The sequence below is a fragment of the Buteo buteo genome, chromosome 2 (assembly GCF_964188355.1).
Source record: "Buteo buteo chromosome 2, bButBut1.hap1.1, whole genome shotgun sequence".
Classification (NCBI taxonomy): domain Eukaryota; kingdom Metazoa; phylum Chordata; class Aves; order Accipitriformes; family Accipitridae; genus Buteo; species Buteo buteo.
The window spans coordinates 54,727,696-54,749,531 of record NC_134172.1 but is presented as its reverse complement, the minus strand read 5'-3'; the positions used below and the strand labels follow the sequence as shown (position 1 = coordinate 54,749,531).

Genomic DNA, 21,836 nt, shown 5'->3' with positions numbered 1-21,836 from the left:
AATGCATGCCACAAATGGGTGGAAAAGGTAAAAAGGAGTCTTACAAATGCTTGGATTTATACTCGTCATGCTGATTGTGATTTATAACTTCACAAAATTAGCACTGTTGTTATGGAACATCAGTGGTACTGACACAGTGTTTGTATGTATACATTTGTATGGTATTGGGGATGCACAAGGAAGACGCAGGTATGAATGGTTATCTTTATATATTGTTTGTGTACCTGGTGGCACAGTTGGGCAAACAAGATGAGTCCAAGGACAAAAGAAGTACCAAAAGAGCGAGGAAGTTTGAGAAAACAATGAGACATGTAGCAAGGAAAAGTGAAGGATGGTGTAGATGGAACATAGGATACTTAGGAGGCCAGACCAAGATGCATCTGACATGTTGGACTGAAGCTCAGCACCTCAGGTGCTACAGGGAAGCAGTTGTGAAAGATCCTTCTATCTACCCCTTAGCTGTGTAAATGGTCAGTCCAGTTGTGTTTGCATGTCCAGTGGGATTGAAACAGAGTTGTAGCAGATGAAATAGAGAATGAGGTGTAGGGAAAGAACAGCCTCCATTTTAAACTGCAAACAAAACTAACAGTATTGGCTGAAGAGGATTTCTAATGCAAATGAAGAAATGTAGAGGAGTTATTTATTGTAGCATGTGTAGGATGACAGTAGTGTGAAGTGTCAGGATAATGACTGTTATCTTGGGAGGCTGCAATTTTATAAATTTCCTGAGTAGATTAAATATCTGTAAGTTAGTTGCCTGAAACACAGAAGACAAGTAAATTACTCTGTGTTGTGTAAGCAATATAGATTTCCTTATAAAGCTTTTGCTTTTGAATGGAGTGAGCTATGAAAGGTTTGGAAAGGGAAGATGAGAAGTTTTTTGATGTATTAGAGAGGGGCGAGCCGCTGGTGGGACATACAGACAGAGGTGAGATGGTTAAAGCAGGTGGGAGTACTGTAGCTGCTGCAGCATTCTGTGAAGGTGAAAGGGAGCAGAACTGAAGGGGGCAATGCCAGAGAATATGGTATAGTCAAACTGTGAGATGCTGAGAGGCTGAAGAAGAGATGTAATGTGACAGATTATCTGTGTTACGCAGCCTCTCTGAGGGTGCACTTTACACAACCAGATGCAGAAGGTTGCACCCTGCCTCTTCCTTGGCACAGGGTCCCAGATCACCTAGTCCAGCTTACACCTGACAGTCACTAAGAGCAATCAGTTGTGCCTGCCCTTATAGGATCTGCTTCTTGAGGTAGCTTAAACTGAATTGGGTAACATCCCATAGTAGTGCAACTATATAGGTTTGAGGCAAGAGATGGATCAGATTTCTGCCGCTCAAATGAAAAGCAGAATTAGGACAGCACTGCCTTCACCACATTGTGTATATGAGGCCTTTAAACCACTTAGATGAGAAAACCTAGGAAGTGATGCAAACAAAACATGATGCCTAGAATGTCAGAGCAAGTGGCAAGTCCATAATGATAGAGAAATGTGGTTCTGGAGGGAGAAACATGCTTTAATCTCTTTGAAATTGAGGTGCGAAAGTGTGAGAAAGGCTGAGATTTCAGCTTGGGCAGGAGAAGATGGGTCTGGGAATAAAGGGGGTCTTTGAGCTATAAGCAGAGAGACAGTAGTCAAATTTGTCTGCAGATGATACTGCCAAAGGAGAGGCTGAAGAGGGAGAAGTGAAGAGGGATGAAAATAGTCCTTTAGGGCTGACTGTAAAGATGAGGGGAAAGTCAGTGAAGGAATGGGTGAAGGAGAGAACCAGGGCAAGATGGCTCTTATGAACCTATGGACAGTTTCCAAAATAGTCTTGATTCTGCAGGATATCTTTTTCCTTTTTTTGGAAAATACATGTTTTTATCTGTGTATGCAAGTATTTGCAGGCCCTGATTTAGATATCTGAGTATTTGCCTGAGGCTGCAGTTCAGGCATTTGCAGAAAAGCTAAAAGTAGTAAGATTTGCACCAGATCATTCATGAGTGCAGAAATATTTTAAAATTAATTGTGGCTGTGAAATAAGAAAAAAGCTTGAAGCTCTTTAAAATTCAGGCCCTTTATACCTTTTGGTGGATGTAAGATAAGGCCGCTACGGTAGAGCAGCCCCCAAAATCACTTATGTTTGACAGATAGCATATAGTACTTGTCAGATGACTATTCTGTTTGCTTTCGATATGGACTGTAACTTAGGAATTTGATGGCAGCCAGGACAGAAGAATGGGAATTATAAGAAGTAGAGGCGAAGTATCTGTGATGGGTTTAACACTGTATGAATGTTTATACTTGAATTTACATTGAATAAGCATTCCAGTCTCCACCCTACCATATTTTGGAACATTTTACTTTAGTTGCTTTGTTTCACTTCATAAAGTATATAGCAATATGTTACTGCTAAGTGTTGGAAGAATTCCCTGTGCCATATTTAACGTGGGGAGATTTAGTGTATTCCAGATGCCTTGCTGAGCATCAGCTTCTCACCAGGATTGCTTGATCACTGTGAATGGTAATTGCATAAGGCTGGGTATTTTCATACCTGTACCTGCTGTTTTTATTTGCATACTCTGGGAGGCATAATCTAAGTCAAGGCTTTAAGAGGCACCAGAAACGCTTGGCAGGAAATGTCAGCTTGTGGAAATTCTGCAAATGGAGGGAGACTTCCTAACAACAGCAAACACATTGCAACCATCAGTACCTTTGGCTTGCCTCTGTAGGCTATTTGGAGCTCTGAAGTCTTGGCCTTTTGTCCTGGTTTCAGCTGGGATAGAGTTAATTGTCTTCCTAGTAGCTGGTATAGTGCTACGTTTTGAGTTCAGTATGCAAAGAATGTTGATAACACACTTATGTTTTCAGTTGTTGCTAAGTAGTGTTTAGACTAAGTCAAGGATTTCTCAGCTTCTCATGCCCAGCCAGCAAGAAGGTTGGAGGGGCACAAGAAGTTGGGAGGGGACACAGCCAGGGCACCTGACCCAAAGTGGCCAAGGGGTATTCCATACCATGTGATGCCACATCTAGTGTATAAACTGGGGGGAGTGGGGGCAGGGGTATCGCCGCTCAGGGACTAACTGGGCGTCGATTGGTGGGTGGTGAGCAATTGCACTGTGCATCATTTGTACATTCCAATCCTTTTATTATTACCACTGTCATTTTATTAGTGTTGTCATTATCATTATTAGTTTCTTCTTTTCTGTTCTATTAAACCGTTCTTATCTCAACCCAGGAGTTTTACTTCTTTTCCCGATTTTCTCCCCCATCCCACTGGGTGGGGTGGAGTGAGTGAGCGGCTGCGTGGTGCTTAGTTGCTGGCTGGGGTTAAACCACGACACCTTTCATCTCTGCCACTGAAATCACTTGGGTACTGAGCTTAGTGGTCTGTGTTAGGAGGAATGGGAATTAACATGGCAAAAATACACGAAACCAACTTAGTTTAACTTAACAGAATTTTGCTCTTTGTAAGTCTGGCACCCAAAGAAGCCTTTATACTGTCTGGGCATTTGAAACTTTCTTGTTTAAAATGTGTGTTTAGAAAGATAAGATAAGCAAGGTCACTAAAATCAAAGCAACCAGTAATTAGGGTCTCTCTCAAAAGTATTTTGCTAGCATCCTTTACAAAGTCTGTTAATTTGAATTCCTTATGGGCTTCTAAAAAAAAAAATATCTAATTTTGCTTTGTTTAGCTGTGGTGCAAAGAGCAGTTATTTTTTCATTCCTATCAGGTTGCCTTGTAAAACTTTATTGCAATTATTGCTGCTCTAGGTTTTATTATGAAAAAGATATATTAGATTTATGAACCTACTGAGCTTTTCTTCCCAGACATTGAAACCATCTGAGAAGTCCTGTCACACTTCAGTGCTGGTCATAACTTCTTTTAATGCTAACGGTACAGACAATTTGTGTATGCATTGAAGTAAACAAAATACCTCTTTGATCCAAAAGTAGTGCGTTGCTTTTCTAATATGTAAAAAAGATTCAGTTCACAATGGTAATTGCTGACAAATCTGAGGGAGGGATAAAATCCTCCTGAGAACCATTTTTATCCTTGTCTGCTGTGCTGAAGGTCCTGTAAATTGTGGAACTTTGGCATTCAAGTTTGGTTCCAGCATGTGAGGTATGTTGCCGTCAAAGGTTTATCTGAAATGCAGGCTTGCGTTGTGAGTATCTTCTGGTAGGGATCATCTACTGTCCATCCATTCTAATAGTTACAGGGTTCCTCTTTTTCTAGAGGGGTCCTAGTAATGTACACTGAAAAATAATCTCTTTTTGTTTTGGTATTAGATATTGTAATACCTGGGATGTAAACACCTAACAAGGTGCTGTAAAGGCACAGGCCAAACAGTGCACACGGCACAGAGTAAGAATATCTTCTGCTGAGGCTGTACAGAGAACCTCACAGAAAGCAATTCTGTTGGTAGGGAAAAGTAGGAAAAAGAGGCAAAGAAACCTGGAAGAAAAACATTGCTGCAGGTGAAGTAATAAGCTGCAAGGAGAGGGGGAACCGTGTGTCATATCTGTATAGAAAGTCCTTTCCATCTTCCACCCACAGAGGGGAAATTTTCAAAAGAAGAATATCCATTAGATATTTTTCTACCTTTCAAAAACCTGTATCTTGCAACTGCATCACTGTTGTCAGTTTGTTTATTGTTTCCTCCCTGCCTAACCCGGATTACAGATGATGAGCCTGATCCTGATGACATTTATGCACGTACGGTTATGAGTGGCCCCCACAGCCGTGGTTACCAGGGTGACTACGTACATCAGGTCATAAGGCCTCTGTGTGCATGACTGGCTCTTTGCAGCGTGAAGCCCTGAGACATTGCTGTTGCTTACCTTTGGGTAACCATGAGAAGGTTGCCTCTTCCCATGCCCTTCTAATGAGGTTAAAATCTGGTTCTGCCATTCTTCCCCATTCTCTCTTACGTCCAGTTGACTTCCTTGTCTCTGTCCATCCCATCTGTTGGACCAGCTGTGTCTTAGCACATGAATTATATGTTTGGTTTTCTGGTGAGGGGTCTATCCACATATGCTTGTAGGCCCCAGTATATCTACGATGCTCTAGTGCTAGTGAGATGCATTCAGGGGTTTAATAGTCATGTGATTTTCAATTAATTTCCATAAACTAAGACCTTTACAAGTAGCAATACATTGGCCTTTCCAAAGTGAATTTTCATAGGTTATGAATTTTCTACATTTTTGTGGTAGATTATTGTAACAAGGTCTTCTTGAGAGATCTGCACTTTGCTTAAATTCATAATCTGTACAGTGCCTCTTCTGCCTTGTTGATACTGTTATATAATGTGATCCTTGCTTACATTATTAATAGAAGAAGCTCCACAGTCTATGAGAAAGATTTTGTTGTTATGCTGGATGAAAATAGGCAATCACTTTATTTTAATTTTATAAATTTAAAAGATTAAATTTAAAAATTATTATTAATTTAATAATCTCTTCCCAAGGGTCTCTTATGGCATTTTGGGGGTGGAAGATTGGGTCTTCCTCAAATTGTTGTAACCATATTTCTTTCTGATTTCTTCAAAGTATTGAATCTTTCATGCAGAATGATGGATCATTAGGAGAAAAAGGTTTCTTAAAGGTCCATGAGTGTATTGGCTGCTCCATTCTGAGCTAAGGAAAAGCAAATAGCAGTGGTTATTTTGATATTCTCTGAGTTATTACTGTGCTGTTCTTTAGATCAGTAAGCTTTCAGTGACTTTTAATACTTGTCTACAGCTCTGCTTATACAGGTATATTATAAACTGTAATCCTTCAATAAGCCCTCAGTATCTTTGAAACCCAGTGGTGAAAGTAACTGAGCAGAACCTGTGAAGAAGGCCAAGTAAGGCTTAAGAGACAAGCAATAAGTAATACATTCAGACAAATCCATTAATGCTTTTATTCTTTCATAGTCTAGCTGTCATAGAGTGTTTGAAGCACTGATGTGGAAAGATACGGTTTATGGTCAACAGCAATAATTTGTACAGGACTTAAAAAAGCGTGTGGCACAAAGGGCAATTCAAGCAGAGTCAAACGATGATTAGAAAAGCATGAACTGAAGGATTTCACACTGTTCCATAAGAGAAGACTCATTTGTTGTTGCTGTTTTCTTTGGGCTTTTAATTGCATATGGAAAGAGACTGGCACCAAGAACGAATTACAACGTAGGCTAGGCTTGCTGTTTATTTACTTGATTGGGTGATTAACTACGCAGTTCTACATTGTCCCCTTCGATTTACTCACAAAACTAATGCCGGTGGAGCCAATCATTCCCTCCTTGCTTACCCTGATGTTGCTGAAGAGGTATTTGCATGTGGAGTCCTTCTTATGGAAAGTCTTCAACAAGAAAGGGGGACTCAACCTTTACATGTCTTTAATATGAATCAAAAGATGCCTTCAAATGACTTTTTCAGTAAGTCGTTTCTTTTTCACTAGGTCAGGGCATTTTCTTGGAATCTTTAGAATAATTGCCTCACTCCTGGAGGGTGCAGATCTTTCTTTATAATCTGAATAGTATTTCTTTATTAGTCATTTTAAGGATGTTATCATGTTGTGAATTTCCAGAGAAGTTCTTGTAAAGCTGACTGTGCAGCTGACAATTTTAAATAATAAAATGTTCCTTCTTGGCAATCAAAAGTAACTAAAAAAAAAATAGGCTTAAAGATGGGGATGTGGTGTATATTTAATAAACTTATAGAAATATTTGTATAAGTTCATATTGCTTTACCAGAATATGAGTTTTAAAACAGCCTTCTGAGAGGATGATACATTATTTTGAGGATTATTATAAAATTAAAGTAAATGACACACTGTAAAAGCCAATTTCTGAGACCTCCTTGCATGAATGGTATTGGACCTCCTTTCCCAGTAAATGATTCATTAGAATACTACAATTCTTAAATGTTTCTCTTGCTTTCTCTCTCATATTCCCATTGTTCTCTCTATGTGCCTGTGGTTGCAGGCACTACACTGATGATTAAAACTCAAGTGGCCTACTTCACGAGGTCTATGGTGATTGTGGGGAATTTGTTGCATCTGCTCACCCTGTTCTGTCAGTTTGGGTTAATCTGTAATTTAGCAGTTGGTTTATAATATGAGTGCCTCCTGAATTCATCAATCACAGCAGCATGTTTGGAACCCTGATTTATCTGAGCATGTCAAGGACTGATCTGATCAATCTTCATAAACTCTGTGCAGGTGGGGTGCAAGATTTAAGATCATCCTTAAAACAAAACTGATTAACTCTTAGTGCATCTGATCTCAACTCACAGATTCCTTTTTTTTCTCTCCCTTTTCTTTGGCTGTATTCTTGATAAAGCAGTTGAAGGTGCCAAGGAAGAAAATACCAGATTGCAGTGAAGATTTAGGAGAGAGAAATAGACTCAAGAAATGAGCTTGATCCCATTTTTTTTAAAGTCAAGGGAACTCATTCTGATGACTTTAATAGGCACTAGTTTGTTCTCCATTATTGTAACTGCTGAATATATAGCAAATTAATTGTCAGATTAATGAATCTAGATTTGGGTTAATTGATGTTTGTGAAGTGTTCTGAAGATGAAAGAGCTATCTAAATGGCAAGTGTTGTCACAACAATCGGGGTGCAAGTGGATTTCACAAGGGAGAGATCATCTGATACATGGTGTTTACAAAGTAAGGAGCTGATATTCACATCTCCAAGGGCTTGGGCTGTTGATAAAGTTGGTGGTAGAAGCCTGAGGAGCTGGTACATATGAATAAAATGGGCAGGGTAGCGAGAGACAGGAGTCTTACTCCCATCCATTGGGTGACTCTGACAGACCAAATTTCAGAGTTCACCCTGTAAAAGGATTTTACTTCCTCTTCCTTACCAGAGGCCCATGAGCCCTGGGGCAGAAATGAAGAAACTTCCCCCTGACATTGCAAGGAGCATTCATTGTGTGAAACAAGGTCAAAGACAGGACAGCAAACAAGCAAAAATGTTGTGTGTGAATTTGTTTGCCTGGATTAGGGGAAGCCAAGGAGCATTTTCTCTGTTTCTCTTTTGCAAATAAGAGAGGATTGCCTCCAAATAATCTGTACATTGCATTTATTGTGAGCTTTCTTCCAGCTGCTTACTGCTTCCGTGGTTCCATCCCAAGACAAATAAATACAGCCTTCTGCAACTTTACTATGCAAGTCATCAGTTTGAGAAATGTTTTGAAGGGTGCACTCTCACCTCTCTTTAGCTGTCTTTGAAAGTGAGTTTTAATCCCCAGAGATGAAACAGAGGGTCCTATAAGTGCTGCCGACTATAATCCAAATCAGAGCCATCTGGTTCCTTCACAGGGCAATAGCTGATAAAGTACTAAATCCCATCCCTGGGACTATTTAAACTGAGACAAAGCAAAGCCCTGGTAATGAGGATCAGTTCCACAGTGGAGGGTGGGGCGCAGGGGATGCTGATGAATTAAATGACCTCTGCCTTCTTCCCGATTTTCAGATCACTGTGTTGATAATGCACTGAACACCCTACAGACCCCAGTATTAGCTGCAGAGCTGCTTACTGTAGAAGTTTAGAAACAGTGCTACCATTTTGAATTCAAAGAAGTAAATGAAGCTCTGCTTTCACTAAAAGGCTTAACTGTAACCTTGTAAAGCAGCTGAATGCTGTAGCGAGAGAATTTTGAAGTGTTGCATATCTTAAAGAAAATCCGTCAGTCTCATACCTTTGTGGCTACAGGACATTTTGCTGTGTGACTTACAGTATCTCATGCTATTAAAAATGAGAGAAAATGAAAGTGTAACCAGTTTTTCATATTCTTTTTTCATTTCTTTCAGTTAAGACTGGAAAGAATAGTGAAGGCAATTTCCAGACAATCTCATTTCAGACTCTCATAAAGTAGCAAAGCCTCACATTGGCTGACATACAACTAACTTAACAAAGACCCTTGGTTTCTTTTCAGATAACTTTTTTTACTCTGTAAATTGAAAATTACACACTCATGGAAATTCTTCTCTTGTTGTTAAATCTTGTAATAAATGTATTCTTTGCTATGAATGATATATTTTTGCTACTTAAATAGAAATCTTACCCTAGAATTGTACTCATAAATCGTGTCTTTATACACTAACCTACTGCCACGCAAAAATGGTTACAGATTGCAGATAATAAAATATGTGTATTTTAAATGGTAGTATTCTCAGGGAACATAGCAGTGTCAAATTTAAGACAAAATAATATATTTGTTTTAAAAAAATTACAGTAAGTATCTTCAGGGACCTAATTATAAATTAGGGCAGAAATAGCTACTAAGTGTGTCTAAACTTTAATATTTTGGAAGATGTCTCAGTACACAGGGGTGACTTGAAAAGCGTGAACTTTATCTCACACTGGAAATACGTATTTAGCCCTTCTGTACACAGCGATCTCACCTACCACACATGCTGTTAAATGCGATCTGCATTTTCCATTTGACAAAAACATGTTTCCATCCAGCTAGATGATGTACATGTTTTGTAATGTGTACATACATGTGTATAATGTATATGCACCATACATAATGAATGGAGCTGTGTTTTGTAATAAAAATGTTTTATCTGCCTTACTAAATCGAAATTAACCATGTTTATCGTGTACATTGGTTCTCCAAATGATTCTGAAAATGCTCGATAGCAATGCTCTACAGGACTCCTCAGAAAAAGCATTTAGCAGATCACAGCCCTCCTTTTGGTAATACTAGAAGAAACGAAGGCTTTTGAGATCAGAGACTTCAGTGTTTTTGTGGATAGTTGTTGTTCTGTTTGTGCATTACAGCTGCTAAAACATGCCAGGGAACTTTTACCATAGGGTAAAACTTAACATCACCGCTAGCTCTGAGCTTTGGCTGGGATTCGATGTTAGGATAAAACTTGTTTGCGACACCTTCATCCCAGTCCCCCTCAGTCAGTGAGAAATCAAGACTTGCTTGTTCACTATGAACAGTGGAGTTATTTTAGTGCTCTGCTCACCAAGAGCAATGCCACCAGTGCATTTTCAGGAAACCTGGGAGGAAGGTGTTCTCTTGTCCCCCTCTGCTCTGAGCTGCCAGTATGGCAGCCCCAGCTGTGACACTCTTCAGGGCTCCCCACTGACTCCAGCCAGCTGCAGTGCAGCAACCCTTTCCCCATTCTGTGTGGCTATTTCCAACATACTATTCATAGAAGTCTTGCTCAACAGAATTGTTGAAAGTGGCTGCTAGCTTAGTGTATCCAGTTTGTTGCTGCTGCCAAAGACCTCGAAAGATGTGCAGGCTGTTTTGGGGGTAAGACTTCTCTGTGACTGTGGAGCTGATTCGTGACCTGAGCCTGACAGCAGTTGTGTCTGCTTTGCCCAAGATTAACAAAGGGGATAGTGTTTGCTATCACAAACACACTGATCCTTCCCCTTCTGAAGAGTACATGGATTGTCCGTACGTCCTTAAGTGAAAGAGAAGGCAAGTAGTCTTAGAAATCATTTCTCAGTATTACAGAATCTTGAGTCTTCTAGTCTGCTTTCCGAAGAGATGATAAAAAAGGCTATGGCTGGCCTGCCCCCTACACCCTACATTGCCTTGGTCTGAAGTTACAACGTATGAACAGCAACAGCATCAGCAGTTGATCTCTTCGACAACTGCCTAAGGTTTGTTCAGATCTACTAATTGCCTGTTACATTGTTGACCATCGCATTACTAGCCTAGAGTTCCTATTGAGTCTCCTCATTTATTTTATTCCTGAGAAATTCCAGGATTTACAGATAGCAGTTTCTTTCTATACTAGGAAATCTCCTCGTGGGATGCCAGCAAGATCTGTTTAGTCTCACACACTTTTCCACACTCTTGCCAGTACTTAACAAGTGTTCAGCTGTAGAGGAGTATTGGACAGACAAGGACTTTGCGATGCCTCTTAAACAATGACAACAACAGCAGGACAAGTTCTGTCATTCATACCCATCTCTTGAATTAAAACCACAGCATTTTACAGAACAGCATCTCAGAGATCTGAAGAGTAGTATCATTTGCAGTTTTAATGTAAATTAAGTATGTATGGGACCTTGAATCACATCAGACCTCCTAAGTAACTGCAGGAGCCAACATACTAGACCATTGTACTGAGTCCCAAAGAGGATAAATGCTGGGTCCATTTATCAGTTTCTGTTGACAGCTTTTCCTGGAATAAAAGAAAAGAAACAAGGGATGGGAAGAAATGGAGGAAGTTGTAAGAAAGCTTTCTGGTTATCTCTGCTGGGACCAGATATTGTTCAAGATAGTCATAAGTGACCTGGAGAAAGGGAAAAATAGGGTAGCAAAATGTGTAGGTGACCAAATAATCTGGGATTGTTTTGACTTCAAAATGTCACAAAAGGATCTTAATGCTAATGATTGGCACTAAGATACAAAGAAAGTCAACAAAAATGATCATAGAAAGGCTTCTTTCTGCGAAGAGACTAAATTCAGGCTGAAAAGAAAGATAATCAGGTAGTTCTGAAGTCATGAATGACTTGGGGGAAATGACGAAGGAATGGTTTGATTATTTGTCCTCAAAGTACATGAACTTGAAAATCATGATGACCAGGCACAATGCTTAAAACAAAAGGAAGTTCTATTTCCATAAGACACAGTTCAGTGATGGGATATGTTGTCAAAGGACATTGGGACACCGAAACCAATAAATATGCTAAAAATGGGACTAGACAAATTCATGAATGATTATTGCATTGGCTGGCTATTAACAGCATATATCAGATGCTCTGTCTAGCTTTAGGTGAACATAAAGTTGTTGACTGCCAGTAACTGGGAGAATATGGTGAAGTAAAGAGGAAAGTACCTTTCCTTGTCTTATATAGTCTTTCTTTAAGTATTTACTAGCATCTGACAGAAAGATGATACTGGTACCATGTACTTTTAATATTTTCTGATGGTGAATACTTGTAGCTTTCGAGGTGAAATTTAAGTGTTGATTTTCATCTGAAAAAGCTCTAAATGGTTAGGGTTTCATAACTTGAGAAATTGTGCATATTCATAGCAAGGGTATGCATATACTGCTCATGGTCATGGTGCAAGGTTTCTTCTCCAGTACAGCTTCATGAAAAGCTGTAAAGGTAAATGGATTATTTAGAGCTGAAGTGTGTCTCGTTTGCTGTGTATGAACACATAGATAAGCCAGGCTAGTCCTTTGCTATTCTGTAGCAGCTGCAATAGAGCACAGGGAATTCTGTGTATGTCTTCAAATACTCACCCCGACCCTAGTTAGACATGCACAGCCCTCTGCTGCGTTTCTTTCCTGTATGTATTAGCTTACATATTTTTCAGAAAAATACTACCCTTCAACAGAATCACTGTTTGATATCAGCAATTTCTGGTTTTTAATGAATCCATTTCTAGTTGCAAGCAAAACCTCTGAAAATCTGATGACTAGATGTCTGGAAATGCAGGCTTATTTTTACAGGCTAATTAAAAAGTAGGCTACACACATTAGGCAGTCACATTTTGTCTCTTAGGTAGACAACAGCATTTCAGACTCCTGCTCTTCAAAATATTGAAAAAAATACTTTGCTACAGTTGTGCCAAAAATGAGTCTTCAACTCATGACCAGGCTAAAAGCTAAAATGCAGGAATAAAAAGTTTGCCTATTGTCAGATTTCAAGGGTATTTTCTTCATAATACTATAAGCAACCATTCATGTGTAAAAGGGAACTGGGAAGGGGCAAGGAATATTGCTGCAGACTGATGGTAAATGTTATTAATAAATGAGTTACATTGATCCAAGCAGTGCTGAAAGTTATCACTTAAGTGTTTTGTGATACTGTCACTAAGAAAGGAAGGTAGCAGGACACAGCCAGATTATCTGACAGAGGTTCCTTGGGGAAGGTGTCTCCTTCCTCCCCAGGTACCCACTCCCCAACCTGTCTGAGCTGTCTGGGAAGAGTCAGGATCTGGCCATCGGGGTCTTGGGCATGGTAATAAAACCTATATGCCTTGTCATTTTTCGTTCAAGTATTGGATCCCTCTGCTACAGTTCAGCTCTTCCTCCATCGCTTGTCCCTCTCCTGGGAGTCCTGGATGTCCCTGGCCCTGACACTTAGCAGGGACTGGCTGAGATGGGGGAAGCAGAAGCATGGCCTGGCTCTAGCCATTCCCTGTGCCAGTCTGGGTATGAGGAATTCATGCAGGTCAAAGACTACCAGCCCTGGGGAGGGCAGAGGTGAAGCAGAGTGGCTGGGCCAGAGCTGGGCAGCAGAAGGAGCCACGTGTGGTTGGAATTGAGGTTGTGATAGTATCAGTCCCCAGTGAATCTATGGACATTTGAAACTGTGAGTCTGCTGCAATGATATTTTATGTCCTGTCCCTGAAACCTTATCTTGTGCTATACCGAAGCTGTGTTAAGGGCATGAGATAATGGCATTCCTCATCAGAATGCAGCATGTGCTTCTCCAAGCAGACTTCTGAATATGTAAAACTTGCACAAAATAATTAAAAATCACTAACTCATACTTTTAATCATCTCATGCACATTTTAAAATTTAGAATTGTGGTTTTAGTAGCCTAAATTTGCTTGTTCACAGCACTTGAACCTTTAATCTCCTTAAGAGCTTTAAATCCTCGACACTACATAGCTTTAAGGTGATGTGCAAAAGTAAAATACAGGATCCTGGTAATGTTCACTGAATGTTCTCCTAGGCTGACTTGCTCCTATTTTCCTGGCTGTTCAGAGCATTAAGCAGGTACTTGTAAAGTTGTTGACATTTGAGTTCTTTCCTTCAGTCTTTAATGATACAGAAACAAAGGCTTGATCTATCTTATACACACTTTCTTGTGCTGATTCTTTGGCTGTTAATTTCCTGCCTTCATACAGAAAGCAACGCATCATTCTGATCACCAGTATGTGACTGTCATTGCTGTGTGCACAGGGACACACTTGCCACCAAGTTTAAGATCAAGGTCAGTTACAGGATAAATATTCAGAGGAGCTTAGGAGGTAAAGGTGAAGTTTGGAGAAGAGGAATAAGCCAAAGAAAGATACTCCTTTGGTAGTCTTGTATAGGTGAGCATTCCTTTATAGGCAAATAGCTGAGGTTTTCTGTAAAACCAAGTGTTTTCTCTACAGGATATTACTTTTAAGCAGTCTTTCATTTTTAAAGGCATGCAGATGTTTGCCTGTGGTTAATTTAAAAAAAAAAAAAAATTGTGTTTCAAGGAGTACAGCATTAGCAGAGGCCAGTACTGGAATCAGTCCTGCTTGTGATATTTTGGACATAGGAGATGTGTCCCCCAGTTGCAGCTGCAGGTGCAGTGATCCTTCACAACTCCAAACACTACAGATGCCAGTGAATTCTGCAAAACATAGGTGTATTTTTAGTACTGAAAGCTTCCCTTATTTGTTTGCCAGGACTGAGAAAAATGAAAAGATGCACACTTTGTAAGCGCTATTCTGTTAATCGTTGCCAAGAAAGATCTCCTTCCTTCACCTTCCATATTCTACCTGTCCATCAATTTATGCTACTCAAAGGATATCTATTGCTACAGTATCTTAGTCAGTATTGTGCAAGTTTTACTTGTTGGAAACATGCAGAATTATTGATCATTTTTCAGAAATATTGTCCTGTATCTGTTAGGACAGTTTGCACAAATTTCAGTGATGCCAGGATCCTTTTGTGACTTTTAGGTGTGTGCTTCCACTTGATGTTCTTGAGAAAGAGAAATATCTGTGCAAGAGAGTCCTACAACAGCAATCCCACAAGAGCACTTAGTGAATAGCCTATTTATGCCAACACAATGCTGTGCTGAAGGAGAGCCTCAAGACAGCAGTGTGTTCACTCCCTTTTTCACTCATCACTCTGCTCATACCATCTTTATGCTTAACGTACGTCTCCTCAAAACAGTATAAATACAAAGGGCCAAACAAAGTTTGTCAGGATTTTCATCCCAACTTTTTTCACCAAAACATCCTGCCTGGTTCAGCTGAAAAAATTTGAATCTATGACAGTTTTGCCAGACTATTCATCAAAAGAAGTCCCCCCAAAACCAAATGTGTTTATTTTTTGCTACTCAAAACAACATTTCATAGGTAAATTTTCTTCTCTTACTTTAAATTTTAAAACTGGGAATTGAAAGCCCGTGACTTTTTCTGTTTTTTTTGGTTTGGGGCTTTTTTTAATTGGTTTGGATCAAACAGGGCAAGTTTGTGTAATGTGTTTTGCAACCTCCAGTAAAGGTAGCGTTTCACGTAGTTCTGTTCCTGTGCAAGGAGACTGGATAGCAGCGAGCTCAGGGTGACGTTCTTCGGGGGCAGGCAGTACGCAGTCAGCATCTTTGCTGTTCAAGTGCTTGATTCAAGCCCCCTCAGAAAAGCATATTTTGGAGAAATACATTTCATGTAGACAAGTTCTGCAGTTCCCAGCTGTCATGTATGAAAAGGGACTGCTTTAGTCATTTCAATTTTCTACCTGGTATATATTGTAAATGAAGTATCTTGAGTATATTGTGGGAACCTTAAAATACCTTGTTAATTTGAAATAGTACTTGGGAAGTTACACTGCCATTGGCTTTGTGATAAAATACTGTTTTCATCTACAGGAGACAGTTTTATTGAAATGAATGTTACAGCACTGCAAGGAGCAATGGCATGTTCCATTTACTGTCATTTCTTACAATGGAGAAACATAACCATATTTGAGCATGAATACTTTTATTCAATGAACATGAACAGACTGGTATTTTGAAATTAATTGTGCTTGGAGTTTATAAAAACAGCGTAATACATAACTTCTTTTATACTCCACTTTGATTTCTTAAAGGCTGAACAAGCTGCCTAAAGCTTCTTCTCCTCGAGAATCAATTTTTCATGTGGCATTGCCATGCTAGTAATAATTCCTTAGCGCCTTTTCCTGTTCCAGACCTCAGTGGTTTTATCTATAAAAAAGAGGTAGTACTAGCTGGAAAAAAAGCCTATCAGCTTATTTTCTCTCCTTCCTCTCTGTCCCAATTAAAAAAATTGCTCTGAAATAAAATGGCCACTAGCTTTCCTTCTACTCTCTTTCTAGCTTATGATCCATCTCCAGTGCATTGCCATTAATGAAAAGTTGTTTCTATTGACCCATGCTATACTTAAGCATCTTAGAGAGGGGCATTTGTTTCAGAACAAGGAGTGTTTCTGATTAAGTCTCGGTGTTTGTTTTTTTAACAGAAAATGGACAAAGTCCTGAACACAGCAGTCAAGCAGCAGGCAGTTTCTTTGGTCATACTTTCAAGTTCTTTTCTGCTGGACCAAAATTATTTTCCTGCACTTTTTTTTGGCTTTCCAGTGCTTTTTAGCCCAGCTTCTCCTCTGCTGTCCCTACTTATCTCACAGAGAGACAGAAATCTCTATCAGAGACATTTCAGTGAGACTCCTTTTTTTCAGGGTTTTTTTTTTTGAGGTGATGTGAATCTCCTTTTCATTTGGTGTCTCCATTGCTTCCACAAAGGGGCTTAATTGTTTCATACATTTCTCAGTTGTTGAGAATGGCTATTACATCTCAGTTAATGACAGACAGGTGGATTCCAATCTGTCAGGAAGTATTTGATTTTAATATCTATGTCTCACCTTGTTCCTACATTACCTTGAATTTTGTATCAAACATACGAATACAGGTCTGAGCATCACTTCCTTGTTTGTGGGGTTTTTTTCTCTCCACTGATAACTGATGGAGGACAATCACGTATCCAAAACGGATAATATATTGTAATATTCAGGAATGGTACCTTAACTCTTTTCTAGCTGTTTCTGTTTCAGTTCTGGCGTCATGGTTAACCAACATAATATCAGCACTTCTAAAAGCATATTTTTTTTCTATAGATTTTATTAATGTTACATTTACTTCCAAAGCCCCCTCAGAAGTCCTTAAATATTTTATTATATACACTATATTAATAGCATAAATAAAGCATGTCAGTGAAGTGACTTAAACTGTAGAAAGGCTTTCTGAGCTGGGATGAGATTGCAGGTGTTCCTCAGGCCTCAGTCTGTACTGAGTCATTGGATAATAGACCTCCCTAAGTTTCAGGAGTCATCCCCTGGAAAAAAATCAGAGTAATTACACGGCCTTCTGCTAATGTTTTAGATCTAGATACTCATAGATGATTAGAAAATTATAGAATCATTTAGCCTGGAAGGGACCTTAACGTTTTGAATTCAAATGACCTTGTGAACAGTATTTCTCTTAGATGAATATGTAGATCTAGAGAATAAATAAGAAAGATGTTTTTATCTCTACACTCTGTCCCTAAACTGTGACCTAAGTCTGATTCAAGTGCTTTTAACTGAAATACACTGGAGATTTTTGGCTAGGATTTAAAAAAAGTACCAATTATTTTTGTGCACCTAACCTGAGGCAGTCTAGGAAGATTTGACTTTTCAAAGGGGTACGTTCCCTGCACTTTCTGAAAAATCTCTTGAAGCGTCTTAAGCTGGAGGAATCAAAATCACAAGTCTCCGATGAAAAATTTTGGTTTGTGAAGTTATTTCTGTATCTCGTCTTTATTACTTTGTCTAGATATACATCTAGGCCCTCTCTGTACTAAACTGTCTGTTAAATTGACTGACTTGTTAAATTTTACAGAACAGAGGCAAGGATCCTTGTTCCTGGTAGGGGCCAGTTATTTGTCATGTTTGATGAACTCATATGGTATTTTTCAGTACTTTTGAAAGACAGGATCTTCTAACACAGTGAGAGCACATTACTAAAAGACACTTCTACTAACTGCATTTGATTTTGTAGCTTCAGGTAGTATGCTGTGGTAATAAATAGCCGTTTTTATGTAAGTGAATGAAAGATTAGACTCATAACCACTGAAAGGAGCTATTCCTTTTCTTTCTTGTGCATTCATTAAATAAATTTATTTCACAGTTTCAGTGTATGGGACTAATGTATCTTTCCTTAACACATTTACTTAATAGATTCAATATTCAGTATTTATTCACAGCATTTCCTTCAAGGATTTTGAAATACTTTACAATGAATTATTTTATACACTTGTGACATGAAGCTGGTTACTAACAATACAACCACCCTGGGGAGAACTAGAGAAAGTAAAGCCTAGACCCTGCCATTACCTCAGATAATACTGCCAAGCATCGTTTCTCAAAATAATGAATCAGATCTCAGCCTGTTACACAACTGAAATAAAAGCATAATGTTTTTAAATACTATTGCTTACCTTCTGTTCAGGTTTTCAAACTTTTTTATATGTACAAAGACTCAGGTTTTTTATATGTCAGTTGAGAGATAGTCACAGGACTCCAGGAGTTCAAGCTTACAAATGTTACGATACCTGGGACAAGTCACAACACACTTCTGTTTTAATGCAGGGACAACAACATAGAGGCAGCATAGCCAAGAAATTCTGTACCTGAAGTCCATTTTTTCCCTAGTGCCAGTGGATAAGAAGAGTGATAACATGTACGTGAATAATTTGATTGAGATCACATCAGTGTTAGAGCCAGGGTGCACTGTCACTTGTTCTTGACTCTCAGCAGCTCTGTAAGATGGCTGCTAAGCATCAATAGATGTTTTCCATAGACAAGTGTTTACCAGAGGTTGATTTAACTGTGTCTGAAAATTCACAGAAATGCACCTATTTTGACATAAATTTTCCTTGATAAATATTTTAAGCAGGATGGGAAATTCTGGTTAGAATGAGAGAGAGAAAGAAAGAGAACGAGTGATTAGCACTGCAAGAGCCTTTGGCCCAGTACAGCTGGCTGAGATGTGGAAAAGCCATTTGAATACAAGTCATTCGCATATTGGCTAATTGCAAGCTGATTTTACCAGTCTTTTCTATTGAAGCAGATCCACATTGTATAAATGAACTGGGGGGACTGAACAAGAGAAAGGCTGATGCTGTCATCCGGTATTTTAATGCTGTCCTTTGATGTGGGAAACTCAGGTTCAAAACCTTGCCTTATAAATATTTAAAAATTTATGCAAAGCGAAGCAGCTCCAACAGAGAAGAATAAGAGAGAGGCAGCAACCAGAAGCCTAGAACAGCTCCTCAGTGGATAAAGCCTGTCACTGAAAAGCAGGGAAAATGGTGGAGCAGGAAGTCAAAGCAAAAAGTGCCCTACCCACAGGACAGCAACACTATTTTCTGTTCCCTCCCTCAGTCCCTGAGAGAAATGTGAATAGTCTCGGGTTTGTCCTGATACAGAAGGAATGAGGCTTCTGAAATTCTGAAAGTCCTCCAGGGAGAGAAGAACATTTTTCCCCATGCTTTCATTAGAAAAAGGTTTCTTATTTACAAACGCTATCGAGGACAGGTGTATCGGGCAGGATCTTAGAGATATGAGGGTAGCCAGGCTGTTGACTAAGGAAAGGAATTAGACTGTAGCATGAGGAGCCAACAAAGCTTAATAAAAACGATTCCCTTTAAAAGGAGCAACAGCTCCTTCTTGGAGACCTCTTCATTAGCATATCTGAAAAAAGTACTTAGCCAGCTTGATTATTGTTACCTCCTTCTAATAGACAAGTAAAAAAAATGCACAGAAGTTAACTCCTGGCCCCAAATTATTCTAGGAGTTCCAGATACTGCATCTTGTGCTTAGGTACCTACAGTTCATTTCAGAATATGAAGCATTTTCTACAGATATCTTCTGACTGAATGCAGCAGTAAGATGGTGAGAATTTAATTATGTGTAGCAAGTTGACATCTTTCTGCAAATTTCATAGTTTATTTCAGCTCATACTTGCAATACTGAAATGAAATTATGACTTCAAAATGAGCAATCCACTTCCAGTCCAAGATCCGTTTTCAGTGATCAGAATCTCCATTAAGAACCATGCCATCTTTTTATACAGTACTGCAATTAAGCCTAACACTGCTCTGTGGGCAGTCAGAAAGCAAAGCGTATGACAAATATTGAAGAAATTTCTATCCTATATGATGTTAGCTTGTCTGGAATACAGATTTCTCTGAGCCTTGAGTACTCTCAGGCCCATTCATATAAAAGGTTTTTTACCTACTTTTCTTTATAATTCCTGAGAGATTCTACCCTGGATTTCATCTTTCCACTTGTGAGTCCCCTCTGACTACTCAGCCTCACCTTAATATCTTGACTGTTAACTGACTGACTGTTAAGCAACAATATTTTTCCTACATCCAAAGGAGGTCTCCCTGGAACAGTTTATATAGCTCTGGAATGATTGATCGGACTGGTCAGTGGGGGCTAGCTTACAGGGAGATCAACAGCTATTACTAACTTGCAGAGCTCCTCCTGATGATACTGCAGAAGCCTGAAAGTCAGTGAAGCTAATTGCTGCCATGCTGGTGCACACCTAGTGGAAGTGAATGCCTTTGTGTGCTGTATACCTCATGTGCTGGTCTCCTTGCTAGCAAGAGGTACCTCTTTTGAGTGCTCCACAGAAGTCTCCTGGGAATCAGTGTTGCTGTACACAGCAGAGTCATCACAAACTGGAAATATTTCTGTGTATGCATGTGAAAAGTGGAGAAAAGTCTGTCCTGACTGCAGAGCTTCTGCGGTTAGCGTGCTGTGTTGGGTGATTTAGATTTAGACACAGGTCTGACATATTTTTCACATATATCATACCACAAATGAAGGTGAATGGTGTTACAGTTCCCTCTTTCTCCAAGTAGCTCTGTGAAGCCAGCACCCTGTTCCTGCCAACTCCACCACAAACTTCATGTTGTCTGGATGTAGGATAGGGTCAGTTTTTGGAAGGATGGTAGTTGTGTACAACATGGGTTCCTGGTACACTGCTTGGTCCTTTTGTAAAGCATGAATATAATATTCTACAATTCCATCAGTACTTTGTAAGCAATATTGTCACTTTAGTAACATTCCTGAAAACGTCACAGCTTGATTTTTTCATCATTATATCTGCTCTTCATTTCATCACAATTCATAGCAGAATTAACTGTACTGTAGCATCTGCTTTACTCTTACTCAGCTGTTTTAAAGACAGAGATCTCGCACTATTATGCTTGCAGGTTTGGTTTTTTTTCTCAGGTATTCCTTCTGAGGGCCCCATCCAAAGGCCATTGAAGGTCAATGGGGCATACTCAGGTGGTGTAAAAGATACAGCTCCATTTACTTCAGCTAATGTTGACAGCTTGCATCAGATGATCCCTCCTAATCTTTGTCTCAGAGAGAAATGTTTTTTCCATATATGAGTAGTATTATATTTCATACTTTGTATTCATAGAGTACTTCACTAAGTAGGTTAGACTCCTCTGTGCTGCCTACTGGTCTCAGGAATAATGTTGTTTCATTTCATAATGACATAACGGTGCCACCTGCAGTCCAGAGCCTTATACAAGTGGTTTCAGGTAATGTGGTTCACAATAATAAAAACATTGAACACAGTAACGGGAAGGATAATAATAATCAGTCATTTGTAGAAGTCACTGCATTTTAAGAAAAGCTGCTTTATTTCTGTTACTGTAATAAGAGCTTAAATTTTTCCACTATTTTCCACAGAAATGAAGTCAATGAAACCAAAGCCTTTGAACTGGTGACTTGTCAGGGGCATCTGATAAAGCTCAGTAACATTATTCTCTGTAGCTCTTTATGATACCAAGTGTGCTGGAACCTGCTAAAACACTTCATTGCAAATGTCGGTCCCTGTGCACACATCACAAATAAGAAAAGCTTGAACCCTGTAAACTGTGTTTGAACTGGAGAGATATTGTTCTTTTTGTTAGCAGGGTAAAATCAGAATGACTAACTGATTAATGTTGTTCTTTTGTGTCTTTCTCATCTGTCCAGTGGGGTTTTCTCTTCTATTTTTTTTACAGGGAAACCTGTCTCCTAGTGCCAAAGGATGCCCAACTACCAAGTATTCTGCCATGAATTCTTTATTATTATTACTTTTAATATG

The 21,836-nt window shown here is 39.2% G+C and overlaps 1 protein-coding gene across 1 annotated transcript in view; it reads left to right on the top strand.

Moving 5' to 3' along the window:
* CPNE4 (copine 4) overlaps nt 1-21,836 on the top strand; it is a 242,934-nt gene that overhangs the window by 152,462 nt on the left and 68,636 nt on the right. The window lies entirely within an intron of this gene.